Source organism: Neolamprologus multifasciatus, chromosome 3 (assembly GCF_963576455.1).
Source record: "Neolamprologus multifasciatus chromosome 3, fNeoMul1.2, whole genome shotgun sequence".
Classification (NCBI taxonomy): Eukaryota; Metazoa; Chordata; class Actinopteri; order Cichliformes; family Cichlidae; genus Neolamprologus; species Neolamprologus multifasciatus.
Window position 1 is genome coordinate 21,078,832 of NC_140441.1, and position 18,694 is coordinate 21,097,525.

Genomic DNA, 18,694 nt, shown 5'->3' on the forward strand with positions numbered 1-18,694 from the left:
AACTCAAATAACCAAATAAAACAAATCTTTGGGTTATTTTTCCATGTCTGAGGGCTCACAATACAAGTATTCGCGCCTAATGACTTGTAAACAGTTAAAGAAATTAGAAGAATGGCGTGGAAAATAAGTGAAATAGATGCGAGCGCAATCACAGTTAACATGGCGGCTGATGTGTGATGCAAATGATAACCTTTGCTTCAGATCTGCACCGTGTTTTCTTCCTCCCTTCCTTCCTTCCTTTTCCCTGCCTCACAGCTATCAAGGAGATAAGTGGACACCAAGTACTGATTGTCTCGCTCATTTACACATAGGATTGAGCCATTAAGCTACCCACAATGCACAGCAGCTCTCTCGGGGCCTGTTTCGTGGCCCTGCTCCTGAATGCTCATCCAACTGGATTCTCACCTCACTCACATTCAGGCAAACTACTCCACAAAAAAACCCAAAAACAGCAGGGTAGGGAAGACCGCTCGCTACCTCCAGCTCTCGTGGGTAAGCAGTCAACCTTCGGCAGCACCGTCTCTGCCGCCCTGCACAGTGAGATGCTGAGGTAGTTAGCCGGCGCTCAGTGTGTTGTGCACGCTGAAAGGAGGCTGATTTTCTAGCCATGGTCCATTGACTCTGCAGGCTTGCTAAAAATGAAGACATTTCCGACTGAGCTAATGAATTGGGCTGCTATATCAAAGCAAAAATACTTTTTTTCCCCTTCTTCTTCTCTCTTTCTCCCTTCACGAGCGTGACCTCCCCCAGAGGTTGGACCATCAATATGAAACCATTTAAATCCATCTGTCCTTTAGCTTTGGACAAATAAGTGCGCCGGAGCCGGGTTCAGCTGAGAGTAGTTCCTCCACCTGCTGGCTGAGGCAGTGCTAAATGAAATCTAGCATCACGTTGATTGTTTATCTTACCAAGAAGAGAAAGAAACATTATTCCTTCATTTTCCCACTTATGAGCCCACGCTGGGCCGCTCGAATCCTACTCACTCGAAATCTTAAGGATGTAAATCTGAACAATGAAAGCTGAAAAATAAAATAGTGTAATTATTGGCAGTTTGTTTCAATGGAGAGGACGCGCTGTGCTGCTTTCCATACACACACACGGGGCCCTTTCAAGAGCCAATTCAGAAATGAGGTCGTATAGACTATCTTCAAAGGAAAAGCCCTTGAGCCCACACAGCAGAGTCGCTCGCTTTTTGCTACAATATTTGCAAACGTCCTCCGCACCCACGCTTGCTGACCACCATACGACACAATGCAAGTGGGTCAGATCTGGCGTGTTAAAAAAGCCTACTGCGACACTGAGAGCCAAACAAGGAGGCCTCTCCATCCTGGGTCACATCCCTAGGGCTCAGACCTTTTATTTTATTGTTGTTGCTTTTTTATATGGGGATCCAGAGCTCGAAAACTAGTGTGGATGCCCACTCTCTACATGGCTGGAAGACAAGAACTTTCAGCCGAATGGAGGCTGGTCTGCTAATAATGGCCACGACTTACATTCGCTCAAAAGGAGGCTTCTGAAGGATGAAGGGAGGAGTGCCGATAATGACTCGGGGATTGACAAGACCCAGAAGAGGAACAAAAGTGCCGAGATGCCTCCGCACAAGTGACGCTCTGAGATGTCAGCGCCCCATGCTGCGCGCTCATTTTTAAGGGGTATAAAAAAGAAGACCTCCTTCAGCTGTGCAGGAAAAAAGAAGCAGGCTGAAAGTGGGCCAGCGGCTGCATCAATCGTCGAGCTGCGGCTTTTCTTTAGTCAGCCACCCCTATCAGCTGACTAGCTTACACTTTGGGTATTTCAAAGAGCCTACGCTGCTTGGGTACAGTAGCGATTTGACGCGGTGTCTTTAGCGCTTGCTAAGATGTTGCAGTGGTAGTAAAAAAAAAGAAAAAAAGAGAAAAAAAAAACAGAGCACCAGACTGTCCGGGCATTTGCACACACTTTACAGATTAAAATTTGTTCTGTTTTGTTTGTGTCAGAGTAGCGTATTGCGTGTTTTCACTACAGCGTGTCAGCAAGTTCATGTGATGGTCACTTTTTTTTCTGCAACACTCTCTGAGGCTTTCTCATTTCTGGCCAGCAGATTCAACCCAAAAAGCCAAAGCAAGGGATGGAGGGAAAATGAGGAAATAAAATAGAAATGATGCGCCTGCATGCATTTTTTTTCTTCTTTTTCTCTTTGTATGTGTGTCTACTCTGTGTCTTTGACAGACATTGCACTTGGCTGGATAGCAGATAGGGGTCGGAGCGGAAAAAGGAGGCGAAGGGCATGAGGGAGAAGACGCAGACAGGGATGATGTAGAGAGCGAAGGACAGGCAGAAAGAGAATAAAGGAGAGTGATAGAGAGTGTGTGTTTGTGTGTGTGTGTGTGTGTGTGTGTGCTGAGTATAGCAGGGTCGGGGCATGGGAGAAGGAAAAACAGCAGACTGACTGGAGAAGACAGCATGGCTGCCTCTGGGCCGTCACAGGCCAAACACACTGCCAAAGAGAGCAGTTCAGAGGAGAAGAGAGTAGGGGAGACAAGGGGGAGATGAGGAAGAATTGAGGACATTAGCAAAGACAGGAAAGGGGGGAGATCGCAGGAGGATAAAGAAAGGCCAGAAGAATAAAACAGAATATGTGGTCTAGTGTAAATAGTTCCTGGTATGCCACTCCATGTCTGCTCTAGCAAGCGCACATTAACTCATCAATCCAAAGCCTTAATTTAGCCCGTTTCAAGCTTCGGATTATTCCTCTAAACAATGAGGTCCTGTGTGCAGCCAGATGCGAGGCGCCACTCACCTCTCTTCTAACTCAATCTAATGTGCTTCTGTCTCACTCTCCTTTATTAAGAAGGCAAAAAAAAGAAGGCTGTGACCTCCCAAATGCCATTTACGCTCGTCCACATGATTTCAATTTCTCGATTAAGACAAGAGATAAGAGAAAGATTTCAGGGCCTTGAAGAAGGTGTCTGTGTGTGAGAGCAGAGTCTAGCCTAGAAACGGACATGTGATTGCCCTGCAGCCCTGGTGAAAGGCCCTCCCTGTATCGACTTTTCTATTTTTGCAATCACGGCGCACAGTGACGACGTACGTTGCCAGGTGTCGTTGGAGCAGCTTTTGGAAATGCTCTGGTGTCTGTGAGGAAAAATGCAAAAAAAAGGGGGGGGACAAGTGTGAAGGGGTACGTGGAGACAAAAAAAAGTGGAACAAATGAGCCCGAGTTAGGGATCAAGCATAAAAAAAAACAACACCAAAGAGCTAGCGTTCCCCCCACAGTTGCTCAGCAGTCGTCTTTCTTGTTTCCCTCTTTCTACTCGTTCGCGCCTCTAATAGGGTCCCGTTTAATTAGCTGAAAACTTGCCGACTAATTATGGCACAGAGCGAGTCTCTCCGTGTTTGGCGGTCTCACTTTTTTTTGCAGGGCCCCTGTGGGACTGCCTTGAAGCTGAGAGGTCCTCAGCATCAAAGGCAGATGGGTAGACAGCCCTAGCTGCAGATATGATCCAACCAAAGGTGGCTTAGAGAAGGAGGAAAGAAAGAAAGAAAGAGAAGTAAGAGGGAGAAGGGTCTAAAAGGAGAAAATAAGGTGAGGGAGGAAATGTTCCTGGGAGAGAGGAGCGGCGAGAAAAAGGAATAGGTGCTAAATTATTAACGCGGCGACGGCGAGTTCAGACAGAACAATATCCACAGGAAAAAGCGATATTTGTCTTTCTCTTGCTGAGATGTTTGCCAGACAATTAAGGAGGGGTGGAAGATAAGCAGCGGCGCAGGGGAAAACGAGAACAAAAGGGAAGTCCTGGGGAGTAATGACCTTTGAGAACCCGAGACGTGGTGTGCGCCGCCGGCGGCAGCGGCATTAATTGACAGCATTAACATCAACAGCGGATACTTCTTTTTGTTTTTTTTTCCCGGCCCTCTCAGTGGCATCTAATCCCCCAGTTAAAATCTTGCAAGTGGGAGGCCGCTTGGATTGAAAGAGCATAAAATAACAAATTTCCCATCCTGTAATTACCGTTCTACAAATGACTATTAGTGTTATTAGTACTTTTATGCAAATCAGGCACTCTTCCTGAGCCTACTTGACCCACATGTGCCCTTTTTCTTCATAACCGACATCTTTCTGCCTTAGCTGTGCTGCTCGTAGGCTGGAGGGAGAAAAGCTGTTGAATGTGGCAGCAGGTGTATTCTGCACTTCCCTGTGCCTCTTGAAGTATTTACTACCTGGGAAGGGCAACTAAAGGAATATTCTGGATCGCCCCCTGCCTCACCATCACCAAAACCTTGCCTTGAGAGGTGCAAGACAAGCTGGAGGAAAACCTGACGGTAAGAGGGGAGAGAAAACATTCAGACATGAGCATAAAGCTCTGATCAGGTTTCGCAGTGAGCTGTGGCCTCCCTTTTCCTCATTTCCCTAGATACCTAACCTCTGTGGTTAACAATGTCGTAAACATTTGAAAAGATATACACACAAAGCCATCAAGGACTTATGGGAGGATCTTTTTCTGGGTCACCGTATAGACAGGTAGAAGATATCACCGCTTTCATTTCCATGTCATGTTTGCAGCCTGCAGTCTATACGCTAACAAGCACTACAATAACGCCGCAAGTAGGCATTATGGGTATGATATGGACTGCTTTTCTCTTTCAGCAGGGTCAATACTCTTTCCACAATAATGAATGTACTGTGGCTTGCTCCTGAGGTAATTAATTCAGGAGAGATTAACTAGCATAATTTCATTCTGGTGACGATCTCTCAGCCAATTATCAAATGCAGCCTCGCGCTCTCCTCCTACCCTCTGCACATGTCCTCCCTCCCTGGGTCTCTCCCTCTCTCGGCCCATTTGAACACTCAGCACTCAAAGCCAAAGACCCCCATAAATAAAGCATCCCAGCCTGTCACGCTCCCTCATTCATCTTGCGAGCACGCATACTTGTGTGCAAGTGCACATATGAGCGCAGGCGGAGTCTCTTTGTACAGCAGGTGGTTGTCATGTTTGGCTGGGAGCATATTCGCTCTCTCTCTCAGGTAAAAGCCACATACATAAATGTAGACACAACAAACTGTGTCATCTGTGCACTTCTGACCCAACTATCTATAAGGAGAGCGACTGCAAGATGATGTGGCGAGGAGAGGAGGCGAGTGACTCATCCACGCTCCTAATAAGACTGATGATGCTGGCTTCCTGCCATTTACACACACACACACACACACACACACACACACACACACACACACACACTGAAGTCTACTGAAACAACTCAAAAAAGCTTCAAAGCTACGCCCAGCACACCCAGAATCTTACAACAAGGCGATTTTCTCATCGGGCTTCATATTAGCATTGTAGCAGTTATAATCACCTTTACAAGCTGCGACTCAACACATTCTTATACGCAGTTTGTTTCCGCTTGAAAAACACCCAATTACAATATATAATAAAGTATTACCACCATTTTCCCCAGCATGCTACTCTGAGCTCACACAGAACACTCTGGAAGCCCCGTGTGAGGATTAGAATTAGCCGCTCTGCTATGGTGAACACATGCAGCACATGCTAGCAACCGATAAAACAACAACTCGGCAGCGCGCTCACACAGGCGCTGGCGATTTCTTTCATAGCAAACTTCACAGAAGCGTTTCGGGTTATGCCTAAAATGAGAAGACGAGCGTGCTACGTCACCTGACAGGGTGGACACAAGAACGCACATCGGTGTACAAAATGGCAAGAGCTCGCTAGGCAGCTGCGAGAGTGTTAGCGAGGGTTTAAATCAGTTAAAAATGTGTGTTTTCCTTCAGTTTTTTTTATTGTTTACTATTCCTATAAATTATCCTCTCTCTCTCACTAACACACACACACTCCATCCCAGCCGCCCCTTCTCTCTCTCTCTCCAGTCTTTAGAAAAAGAAGTGTCATTGCTTCCCCTCCACTGTTACTCTTATCGCACACTCCCAGACACACTCACACAATAGCCTGTTTTACACCATTAAATGGTTATTTGTCAAAATACAATTTCAATTAAATCCTCCCTAAAATAAAAAAAGAGAAGAAGAAAAAAGAACACTCTGTGATTTGTGCTTTTTTTTAGTGACTGTACTATTAAAAAAAAAAAACATCTAAGTCATAGAATTTCATGGACGTACTGTAGGTCCACATGGAGAAAGAGCTACACACTATAAGCAGGCTGCTGCTCAGAAGATGGGGACATTTGAGAAAAAAAAATCTATATAGTTATCTGATATGGTTTAAAAAGAACATATTTCATGTTCAGCGCACGTTCTTTAAGAGAAAGTACAATATCTTACCACGTGGCGAGGACGCGTGCACGTCGGCAGCAAATCTGCATCAGAATTATTCATCCCATTTGCTAGAAAGATTCGGTGTGACCCACATATCTCAGATTGTGTTCATGCATTGCGTCATCTTTATTTAAAAAAAATAAACGACCCTATTTGAAATAACAAAAGACCAAAAGAAAAAAAAAAGCCCAGATAAGTAATCTCCGCATGAAATGTCTAAAACAAAGGCTCCACTTGTAATAAGTAGTTAGCAGCAGCAGGCGAGCTAGTTAGCTTGTGAGTCAGCCAAATAACACCTACAATCTACCATTCTTGTCATCCTGCGTGTGGTAATTAGCTCTCAGCTGCTAGCACATTCTAGGCCAGAGTGAGCCGGGCATGGTGAGTCACCACCTTAATGGAAAGCTAGTGGTGGAAATGTGGAGGGTGTAATTATGCTGACCTAAAGGGACAGGCTTTCAGTTTTTCACCATGTAGGCTCCTAAACAGGCAAAGTGAGCTCCACTCCGGGGCAGGAAAGGCAAATTATCTGGGGCCTGTGTTTCCCAGAGGGATTTGTTTTCGGGGTTTCAGCAGGTCCTGAAAACATGATGGACTTCAGTGTTCTACCTAAAAAACTCTGAAGGGAAACAGAGCTGACCAGGTTCTGCTGATTTAAGGAGGATTAAAAGCTTTCTTTCTTTTTTCCTTTTTTTGGAAAGCCGAGCCTATTAGCGAGTGCAATTCTGAGCGGGTGGTGAACACTGTGCACGTTAAACTAATAGCAGATTCAAAATCTACTTTATAATAAAGGTTAGAAAATGATGTGATAATGATCTTATTGGTTGGGACACCTGTTGCTGTGTCCCATGGGATCTCGTTGTATGTCGTTTTGGCTACTTATCCTTTCCCTCTAGTTTGACTTTTTTTTTAAAGACATGTGAATGTAGTAATGCTACAAGACATAGTCTTACACTTTAATGACCTGGGAAACCAAACAAGCGATCAGAAAGATTTTGGAGAATTTCGCCCGCAGAACAGGCAGAACACCTACTGGGAAGGTTAAAAAACAAACTGCAACAAATGGCTGTGCAGAGTGCAGCCCCTGATGAAAGTGCTAAAAGGATGTGCCAGTCAGCAAATAGGTTCTCCAGCACCTCTTTAATGTATCCTTGAGTCTGACCAGGGTGCCTCTGCTGTGCAAAACCTCCCGCGGTGTTTGAGTGTTCAAGAATGAAAGCGAAAGCCTCAGTGACAGCATTAAGGCCTCATCCTAGATTATGGCAGACATCTAGTGAAAAGGTCCTAATAAGCCACTTCTGCATACTGCTTATATGTACAAAACATATCCAGATGTACCGTGCACTGACAAAAAGTCACTTATTTCAACTGAAGAGCTCAGTGGGAATGGAGAGCTTTGATTTCTTGAGTGCCTTAAACACTCTCCAGCTACTCTTGCTCGGGCTGAAGCTCACAGCGATACAGCCTGATAACGCCAAGGTGTCCTGGATTATAGACTATCTCGCAGATAGGCCACAGTTTGTTCCCTTCTGGAGCAATATATTGGATTTGCTTCTGCAGTGAGGCACCGTGCTGTCGCCTGCCTTATTCGCAATCTATCTTTTGACTCGAGACTCAACTGTGGGTCAAACCACCTCCAGATTTTCACTGATGATTCCTCCATTATGGAGTGCATCCAGAGAAGAGGAGAGATGGTGGGGTTGGTTGACAGTCTGTATCTGTTGCATGTGAATATCTGTATGATACAAGAGGCAAACAAAGAGTTTCGATGCCAAACATGGCCCGGAGGCCACAATTGGTCCAATAAAGACAGCAATCGGGCCCCACTGAACAGCATCATTGGAAATTTTGGACTTTTAACTGTATTCTTAAAAATTTTAACACCTTATCTTTACTGATAAAGACCTCCCACTTGTCCATTCATGCTACACCAAAGTAATTAGGTGATGCATTTAAAAATAAAATAACACTGTGTAACCACTGCACACTATCCATGGCACACATGGATACACTTTTTTTTATAATTTTACATGTTTATTTCTTACAATTTAGGAGTCGAGCTGACAGATTTCTTTCATTAAGTACAGCACATTTTGTTATCTTGTAGAAAACACTGAATCTGCACTACTTTTTCTTATATTAATATATCTCAAGGATTCCATGTGTAACTAGACTTCTTTAGACGGACAGAGATGGGGAGTTTCTGGCCCACTTTAGATCAAAGTGGGCTGTATGTGGCCCACGATGTAAAATGAGTTTGACATCACTGGTTAAGATGAATGAGGCACAGTGACACCTGTCGTCAGCACAGCATATGTCTGTGTGATATTTTTCTTTGTGACTTTTTGTCTCATTTGAAATGTAACATATATTACCGCAACGCACAGCTTGAAAGCTGCGTGTGCACTACCCGTGTCTTCTCCCTAGAGGTTTTGCATGTTGGAGCAAATTATTCAGGAGGAAGAAGCAAAGCGTCAATCCAGGCATTTCTATCCGGTGCTTTTGCGTCACCAGCTGAGGGGAGTGTCGGTAACAGTGGCACACCACATTTTAAACTTTCATCACCACATGTCTTTTCAGCAATAAGTGCCACAGGGAGACAACAAGGTTCTCCTTAGTCATTGCTTAAAAGTTGCTTTCCGTCCCCGCATCTCCAAATCGAGACGTGAATGCATGTGACACGTTAACATTTGGACGCGTCACACTGGTGAACAAGAAAAGGCTCAGACCGGAAGTGAAACTTGCTCTGGATTTAAGTTACTACCGATGCCCTGCCTTCAACTCGCAAAGCACACCCCTTTTAACTGGCCAGTTTAGCACAGTGCCACAGCTGGAGCCATACATAGTGTATTATTTAAAGCACCAGGGGCCCAATTTGTCACTCTGGCGGGCTCATCACAGGCGAACATCCTTTATGAAATGCACTTTTCACGCTGCCTGTCAGAGGGATCAAAGCGGCCTTGGCTGTTTCTCCCTCTTCAGATTCTCTGCTCCGATTCCCACTGACAAAATGAGTCAATTTAAACCAAATGGATCCCCTATCAAAATAAAGAGAGTGCGTGAGATAGAAAGATAGCAAGAAAGACAATCATTTTGCAGGCAGATGAAGTACAGACAGGTGGGCAGCCACTAGTGAACATCTACTGTCTAAGTTGTTGGATGTGGGATAGAAACGCTATCATTGCAGAAGGACGAAGGTAGTTTTTTCAGCTGAACTGGGTAAATGGTCACATATATTGCATGATAGAAACAGTTTAGCCTCTCAGCTCTTTCTGTGGAAAGCCACATTGCATACACTTACATTAAAACCACTAAGGTAAATAATTAAAGTTCAACGTTCTGGCAGAAAGCCTTGTGAATGTTGAAGACCAAGCACAGCCTCTCTAGGACAACGTGACACACAAATACCAAGAACACACCAAAGGTGCTGGTGTTGACCTGCACTCCAAACTATCCAATCCAAGGCTCTTATCCAGTCAAGGATCGTGAGGTATTCACATTTACACTGTGTACAATTTAGAAGCCGGAGTACTCAGACAGATACGGGGAGAACACAGAAAGGTCCCACCCTCTGAAACTGCATTTGAACCCAGTCTTCTTGATGTGTATCATTAGTGCTAACGACCATGCTAACACGCTACACTAATAGCTTAGCAATATCTTAAAAATACATATATAATATATAATGCAACTCTAGCATAAGCTCAGGTAACTACAGAAAACTTTGAAGTTTGAATTCTGCCACTTTTATTAGGAAACAGTTGTAAGTGAGAATAGAATGAATGTTAAATGTAAATGTGAAGCTGACATTTAGTTAAGGACATGGAAAAACAGCCTTTTAGCTACTATTGACAGCATAGCTCATGTTGCTTAAACCAGCCATTTAAAGGGCTTTTACTTAACAGGTGTCCAACTGACAGTCTAAAGCGTCTCTTTCAAATGTTGCAAAGATAAGTGGCTTATTCAGTGGGCATTTGGTCACGGACCACTTCAGTGAATACACAGAGCCAGTTGACGCTCAAATGATTTGAAAGCCCCTAAAAAAAGCAGGAGCAGAGTACTAACTTGACACTGATATGCAATTATTGAGAACTCCTGTTGATACTTTGTGCAAATATTACTGATTGAACCTTAAAGAGCCACCTGAGAACCGCAAATTAATGCCAGAGAGTTCAAAAGCCTCGTGTTCACCTCAGCATTCTGTACTTTAATAGAATATCATATGAGCCAAAAATAAAGTGACATTAAATGACACGGAGTCCATAACATGACTTCACTATGCCTTTTCTCCTCTGCCTTTGAAGCACTGAAAACATGCTTCATTATTCACCCAGCCTGACAGGCCTCTTCTTTTCTCCCCCCCCCCCCCCCCCCCCAACCCCCTTTTCCCCAACCACCATGCCTCCCCACCCCCTTTTTAGCAAAGCTCTCGACCAATTGATTTTTCCTCTTTCCTCTGTCTGTCTTTTTTTCCCGTCCTTGATTCTAATGCTTCTGGGTTGTGGGAAATATTTATTCACATTGATCGACGACAGAGCTGATGGGTCTTTCATGAGCGTCAGAACTCAAACTGTTTTTGTCCCACCAATGTCTCCAAATATCAATCACCAGTGGGAGAAGTGCAGGCTGGACTGCAGATTAGGGCAATAAAGCCCCAGAGGCCAGACTCATTTTCCAACAACTGAATAGAGAACAGAAAAATATACACCAAAACACCAGCCGTCTGACGAGTGATGGAGTGTTTGTGGATTCTGCGATGATTCCTGTGAGCTGTCACTCGTCAGAGACAATGTTTTAAGGGACAAATAGAACTTCTCTAAGAATGATTGAAATACCCGAAGCAAATCCATACAAGTCTGTCCTGAAGGTGCAGAATTGTTTGGGTGCTATGCATGAGGTGGTACTGGGGGCCAGAGGGAGCATTCTGAAGATAATTCCTGCATCTGCGTGGTCTCCATTAAAAATGCAGCGCCAACAGGATATTTTCTGCATCAAATTTTCATACCATCAAGCAGTCTCGACAGCCCTGTCTCACAGACACACACACACTCTCCCAAAATGATGAAATTCTTAAAGCGTGTGACTCTCTCCCTCCTGCTCTTGATTTTCTTTGAGGGACACAGACCAAGTATTGTTTTATGGTTCATCGACCGTATGCCATGTATTCTTATTCTTACCTTTTCTTCAGCCATGCTTTACGTTGGTGTTTATCGTCTCTCTTGCATGTGCACATAAAAAACTTTGCAAATGTCTTGAGCTGCCCTTCATTTCCTTGTCTTTTGCTAGTAAAATCGGACAAAAGAGTGATTTATTGATAAAAATACATAAATGGAAAGACAATATATGAGGCAACAACAGAGTCTGTGCTATTCTAACCAGCTTAAAAGTCAATATTTTTTCCACCCTCTTTATTCTTCAATACATGCCATAAACAACATCCAAAGTGATGATGACTGTGATGATCCCTGTGTGATCAATAATGCTGAGGTCTTGGTTCTGGGGAGGCCAATGCATGACTGATAGTAGTTTTATGTTTTTCTATCCAGGTATGCTTTTACTGCGTTAGCAGTGTGTTTTTGCCAATCAAATGCTTCATCTGTTCATAACCACATGTACCAAAATCTGATTGTATCCATGTTCATAATTCCAGCACAGCTTCTTTGACAGCCACGTGAGCCACGTGTCAGTGAGACCATTTCTGAGGAAGCTTTAGTGAATATTAGATGGATTAATGTAAGAGCCAGATGCATCTCTAAGCTCCTGTGTCTGGTCTTTCCTGTTTCTTAAGGACACAACTTTCAGATATGTTCATCTACTTTATGTAGTTTTTTAGGTCTGCCATGCACTTGTCCAGTTGTCTCACATTTCTTAAGGACAGACTGCACACCATGCCAAAATATGCCAAGTTTTCAGCAAATATCTTTTTGGGAACCCCTTTGTTGTCATGTCTGTCAAACTGTATTATTCTTTGATTTCTTCACAGATTCAACTAAAGAAATGGGATGTTAGTAATAAGGTACCTCAATACACAATTTAATAGATACAATTTAAACCAGTCAGTTGTCTGCAGTCATATGTAGACACAACACTGCTTCATCCCTTGAGTTAAGTGCCTTTTTAAAGCTTGAATTATTCATAGGTTAGTGTGAGTTAGTTTAACAGACATTTTCTGAAAATGGTCACGTACACAGGACTTAAATTGAGTGAAAAAGCAGCCAATGTCTAAAGAGAAACTTTAAAAGACCAAAAAACTATCGCTTGGGGCTACAAGACTACTATAAGCAACAATTGTAGAAAAGTCTGGCTTCTTGGAAACAAAGCAGAGAAATGAGATGAGGTTGTTCAAGACTTTTGCACATAGCGATAGTACACGCACTCTTCCCCGGTGAGGTTAAATGACTATTTTCACATCATTTGTCGAACCTGTACTAGTATTAAGTGACAGCTTCTAATTCATACGTAGGAAACAATATGTGTGCTACATGTGAAATGAGCCACATATATGTAAATGTAAACAGTCTTAAACCCACACATGTCGTACAGTCCAATGACATAATATACAGTACCATCAGCAGCCAAGCTAGTAAACACATTATGTCTAATCCTCATGAATATCACGACCCGTGCTGACTCAACTGCTCCTTTCGTATTTTCATATTCATATTCTGCTGTCACATCCGAGGTAAAAGCACATCATTTCAGCAAAATAAAACTCTGCGAATCCCCGTTTCACCAATTGCTGAACGCAAGGTCATATGTAAATAGGCTTCGCTTGCAGCAAGGCAGAGAGAGGCATCACCATCCGTGTCAGCGTCATAAAAAATGGCAAAAGCCTTGTTTGATAAATATGCCTGGCGCACAGTCACACGCATTCCCTTGGCCTAAGCAAATAATATATAAGGAAATAGAGAGCTCTGGAAGTTTTATGAAGACGTATGTTCGCTTCATCCCCATTATAACCACAACAAATCACGCTCACATGTTCTCCTCTCATGTGTTGAGACCAGATACGATTTGGGCTCTATTAAAAGCGTTATCATGGAGAACGCAGAAGAGAAAGAAGTTACAGTTGCAGTGGTTGTGCCGCGATATTAAACTCATAGTACTCTGGAATTATCACTTTGCATGCACACAGATAGATCAGAAAAGGAAGGAAAAAAAACCCTTTTGATGACTCCTAACTTAATTCTCACAAAGCTGACAGAGAATTCGCTTTCTATCCAGTTCATGGATGAAAGATTAGCATTGTCTTTGTCCTGCGATAAAAAGAATTCACTAAGACTAGGACAGAGCAGATGAGGCTGCACTATAGCATATACAATGAGGAAGCAAGTGAGTCATATGAGGTTCTGGAGCCACGAAAGGGCATGCTGTGATAATACCTGATAAGTGAGGGGGGGAAAAAAGTAATAATATGTATTTACTTCCTTTGTTTCCTCTTGAGAATGGAATAGGAGGGCGGCTGTTGAGTTACAGTGGAGTGTGCAGCCAAATTAAGAGAGTGGTAGGGAAAGAGTGAGAGATGCAAGTGTGTATGAGAGAGTGAGAGACACACAGACAGAGCGAGAGAGAGAGACTGGTAATATGCTTGGGAATTTAATAAGGCTCAGTGCTCCTCAATAATATCACCCGCTTCACAGAGTCCTCTGGGAAACATGAAATGTGCCGATAAAGGATGATGCCTCCCTCTGACAAACCGGGTATGCTAAAAGCGCCGTGGAAAAAAAAAAAAAAAGAAAGAACGAAAGAAAGAAAGAAAGAAAAAAAACTGCCACGTGTCGCCGCAACAGCTAGCACAGTATGCTAATGTGCCCCAGGCTACACTTTAAAGAATTATTCACTCTCTACTCCTTACGCTGCGATTCTCCAAACTTCCCTTCTTTAAGGTCACACATGCTGCACACTTATTCTGACTCCAGCTGAATATAGTCAGCTTTGTTCACTGTTAGTGGACTTGAGCGGTGGATGCAAGAGAGACCCAACCCGCCCCATCTGTGTTTCGAACCTTTCTGTGTAATACAGAGGAAAACTCTGATGTGTAATTTTAATTGTTAAGCTCTGCTTTTGTTTTGTTTAGCAACGCTCTTTTTTTTGTTTCTTAAAAAGCCACTAATGGCGGGTCATTCTGTTGATCACAAAAGATATTTTTTAAAAACACGATTAAATGAATACCAGTGCAACATTCATTTGGACTAATGCTGATAATTTATTCACTGTTAATTTCCTTCACTGACAGTTTATGCCAAAAATGACCACAGCCATTCTGCAGTCAGAAATTCTACCCAAATGTTTGACCATTTTGAGGACAAAGTATTTTAAACTTCCAGGGGGAAAAAGCGAAGCCAATGCTAATGTGCCTTAAACGTGCAATCTATCTGAAGGCCATCAGATGGCGATAGCTGTGGCAATAGCCCTACAGAAGAAAACGTCTCTCTGTCCTCACCTCAGTAAACACTGCTCCTGCTCAGGCTCACTCGTTCGTTTAGGGTGATAATGCATAAAAACATCACGTCTATTTTCTGAATCTTGGTCATGCAATGTTTGCAAATTGATTATCTGCATAGTCTTTGGCTAACATTTCAGTCACAAGTTGTTAGCCAGTGATTGTACGGTTTCACAGGCGCACCCCTTCTCGTCATAGCCGTTATTTTTGCATGCAATATCATGATGGTGGGAACTCTCATCTTGATGTTAAAAAACGGTATGACATCCATGATTTATAATATGGAGGGAGGGGCTTAGAACAGAGAGGGAAGAGATGTTTTTTTCGTCTGAGTAACTCAGTATGTGAAAAGTGTCCACATACTTTTGACATTACAACGTGGGTCTCCTACAGTCGTAGACTGAACAAAAGAAGTGGATACAGCCACCATGATCTCACTCATTAGCTTATGGGCTGAATGGCATTTTACTAAATAATGGCCTTATTCTGAAAAAGATCCAAAGCACCCTGACCAGGAAGACCGGCATCATCCTGACCTTAAGTGCTGGAAGTCCACCGTATGTTTACAGGCAAATAAGCGCTGAACTGAGTGGTTTCATTGAGTATTTCAGAATTTCTTCTCAGTGTGACTTTCACAGACTTTCCTTGAGTCGCATTTTAGGTGCGACCCTACTCAGGTATGTCAAACTCAGACTGTTCATGTTGACACCAGCACAGCTGAGAAATGTACCCCCACCCCTTCCATGACCTGTCATGTCCTGTCAAACGAACAGAGAAAGACAGCCTCTCGCTCTGTTGATTCCTGTGACATTTACATACCACACTGTCTAGTAGTGTAGGAATCACCCTAAGGCTATACCAGGTCTTAAATTTAGGACAGGCACTTCTTTTTCCCTTTTTTTTTTTTTTTTGCAGTTGCCTTACCCAACCACCACCACCACCCCGTAGCCCCATCCGCTCTCTTGTCACTACCTCACTGGGACCTGCTCACGCTTGACAAGAAGAACCCCAAACATGTACCTTGCTCCACTGCCGCCAAAACGGCCTGCTGGCTTTCAGACAGGGGGACGCAAAGCGTGAAAGGGGAGAAAAAACATGCCCCATTTCTTTCTTCTCTCTCTCTCTCTCCCCCCCCCCATCCACCTTCCCTCCCTCTGCAGAACTGAGCAGACGTTGATGTTCCCAGTTTTTTAAAGCATCTCTGTCTATCAAGGCTCACCTGCTCTTTTGTCTTCCCTAATCCGTTCTCTTACACTTGCTCAATTTCCCCTCCTTTTTTCCCCTTCTTTCTTCTTTTTCCCCTGTAGTCACTCCCGCCCCCCACACCCAACCCTCATTTCTCTCATTATCTGCCTCCGCTCATCGGCCAACGACTCCCAATTGGCAAATTCATGAGATTGATCATTTTTCCACGGGTGGGTGGATTTACTAAAAGGGAACCCCTCTCCCCGCCAATCCTCACCCGCCCTCTTCTCCCCACTTCCTGGATTCCTGGATACATGCGAGTTATGTGGCACCCACAAACCCAGCCGGTGAGGCTCTGAAGCCATATCACTTAACATGCACTGGGCTCAACTCCCAGGAGGAGAGCGAGGGAGAGGAGGAGAGCCGGAGAAGAAAGCGGAGTAGCTTCTCAGCAGAATACTAATAAAGTGGAGCACTTGAGAAAAAGGAGCGGGGAAAAGACAGCGGCAGCATTCCGGTGCTACGAAATTACCACTTAATTTGATTCAATACTGTAGCATCTCGGATTTGTATTCTTCTTATGTTTACGCGTGCCAATGTGTGCGACCATTTGCGCGAATACCGTGTACGGGTACATGTAAAAAGTGTGCCCACGGGCATGTGGAGATACGGAGTTATAGAACTCTCCACTTAAGATATTCATACGCCTTTGGGGACTCTGGGCACTCCATTCTCTCTCTCTCTTTTCGCCTTTAATGTCTGCACGCATGCGAGTGTGTGTTCTCACAAATTTATGTGTGCCAGAGTTTGGTCGGCTTCTCTGATGGAGAGCGGGGTTGCATTAGCATGATTAAAAGGACAGTAACAAATGGCTGCTGTCTGAGAGAAGCCATGTGACTATCACAAGAGGATATAGGCCAAGTATATCAAGACACACACACAGATCCACACAGACACCCTGATGATTTGATGTTAGTTCTCGAAGAGATGGTGGGCCGGGAGTTCAGCACACTCTGTCTCTCACACACACACAGAAATATTCAACAGCGTCTCACATTTTGATATTTTCCTTGATTGCATATGTTGTGTACAGTATTGTGAGACCCGGCGTGCGATGCGAGTGTGTTCAGATTGATCAAATATTAATGCACACGCGGTCTCTGGTGAAGCCTCATTATCACAATTTTTTTTAGGAGAAGAATACAGAATAGAGAGTTTCTTTCATTGCTACAACTGCTGAGTTGCAGGCAAAGGCGCTCTCTAAAAATAGCCCCAAGGTTTCATCACGTGCCGCAACCCACCCACCACCACCATCACCACTACCACCACCTACCCTTTCTATCCTATTTTTCTGGGTTGAAGTGCTGGTGATGGAAAAGTACATTTTCCATACTGGTTCCGCACATTATTATTCAGTATTAGATGATTTTTCTTCTTTGCAACTTTTAATCACTTAGCTTGAGAATTATTTTCCTGCTGCCGGGAGGTTCATTTGTGCGGCTTTCAATATCCTTTCTCAAAGTCATCAATTCCTGCCTATCGCTCGGCTAATGTGAACCCGTGGCTCTGCAGCAAAGCCTCGCCGGCCAAGTGAGCTGGCTTCCAGTTCCACTCAGGGAGCTAAGGAAGAAGCTATCACCTTTTTTCATGTTAGCTTAGTGGAAAGAACGTGTTTCTGTCTTTGCCCGTGGCAGCATTCAGCTGGCTTTCATTAATATTGGAGGAAGAGGAAGCGAGGAAGTCAGAGAAAAAAGATTTTGCGGTACATTAGTGGCCAGATTTATTGCCGTCTTTGCACAGAGAATGTGGCAGGTGCTCTTTGGCTACTTTTTTGGGGTGGTTTTTGTGTTGGAGGAAGGGGTGGGGACATGCACACAGCGTTCAGTCAAGGTTGCCAAGACTGTTTTAGAGACTTTATGAATGTTCTCTGTCTTGTCAGGGCACAGTGTGCAGCCTCTCACTGACAGCAAGAACAAAATGATGGAGGATCTGTGCACACGGTTGCCAACAGTTGAAAATCACCTGCTGCACCTGTGGTCAGACCTTGAAAACAGACTAAGACCACTTTTGCAGCCGCTAACTCCGATTTTGAATCCAGCAAATGCTCGTCTGCCAGCAGCCAGTTTTGGTGCAGAGAAGAAGTCCTCAGCATTATGCCAGCTCGGCACTTTTACAAAGTTTGTTAAAAACATCACTTTATACAATTAATTTGCCTTTTTTTGAATGAATTCATTAAAAAAAAAAGAGTGATGCTGAGATTTAGAACCGATCTCTTGAGAGGATAGTGTGCAAAATCTTTTTTAATCATTCACAAAGTCTTTTTTTCGCACAACGCAACACCTTCTCCTTCATCTTCTTTCAGCTGCTCCCTTTAGGGGTCGCCAAAGCAGATCATCTGCCTCCATCTCACTCTATTCCAAAGCATCCTCCTCAGTCACACCAACCCTCCACATGTCCTCCTTCACTACATCCATAAATCTTCTCTGCGGTCTTCCTCTTTTCCTCCTGCCTGGCAGCTCCACCTTCAGAATCCTTTGCCCAATATATCCACTGTCCCTCCTCTCCACATGTCCTCAGCCACAAGCCGCCCAACCTGAGTGGTCTGTCTGACTCATGCTCATTTCTGTCCATCAATCTTCTCCATCCTGGTCGCTCCCAATGAAAATCTCCACATCTTTGCAACCTCCAGCTTGGCCTCCTGTCATTTTTTTTAACCTCTTAAGCCCCAACGCCCCCTGATACAGGGGCAAAAAGCAGGAGATCAGGTAGGCTTGGGGCTTAAGAGGTTAAAC

General features: G+C 43.9%; 1 protein-coding gene and 2 long non-coding RNA genes across 8 annotated transcripts in view; all 3 read right to left on the bottom strand.

Annotated features, from left to right (window-relative positions):
• Positions 1–18,694, bottom strand: part of pcdh7b (protocadherin 7b) — a 117,501-nt gene that overhangs the window by 6,257 nt on the left and 92,550 nt on the right. The window lies entirely within an intron of this gene.
• LOC146521968 (uncharacterized) lies at positions 451–16,001 on the bottom strand. Its single transcript, XR_014870057.1, has 2 exons — positions 8,287–16,001; positions 451–8,185 (listed from the first exon to the last, which is right to left on the bottom strand). It is a non-coding gene; the product is annotated as an uncharacterized LOC146521968 (long non-coding RNA).
• LOC146521969 (uncharacterized) overlaps positions 18,248–18,694 on the bottom strand; it is a 32,686-nt gene continuing 32,239 nt past the window's right edge. Inside the window, exon 2 of the long non-coding RNA XR_014870055.1 lies at positions 18,248–18,619. This is a non-coding gene — a long non-coding RNA (uncharacterized LOC146521969). The remainder of the gene's footprint in view (positions 18,620–18,694) is intronic.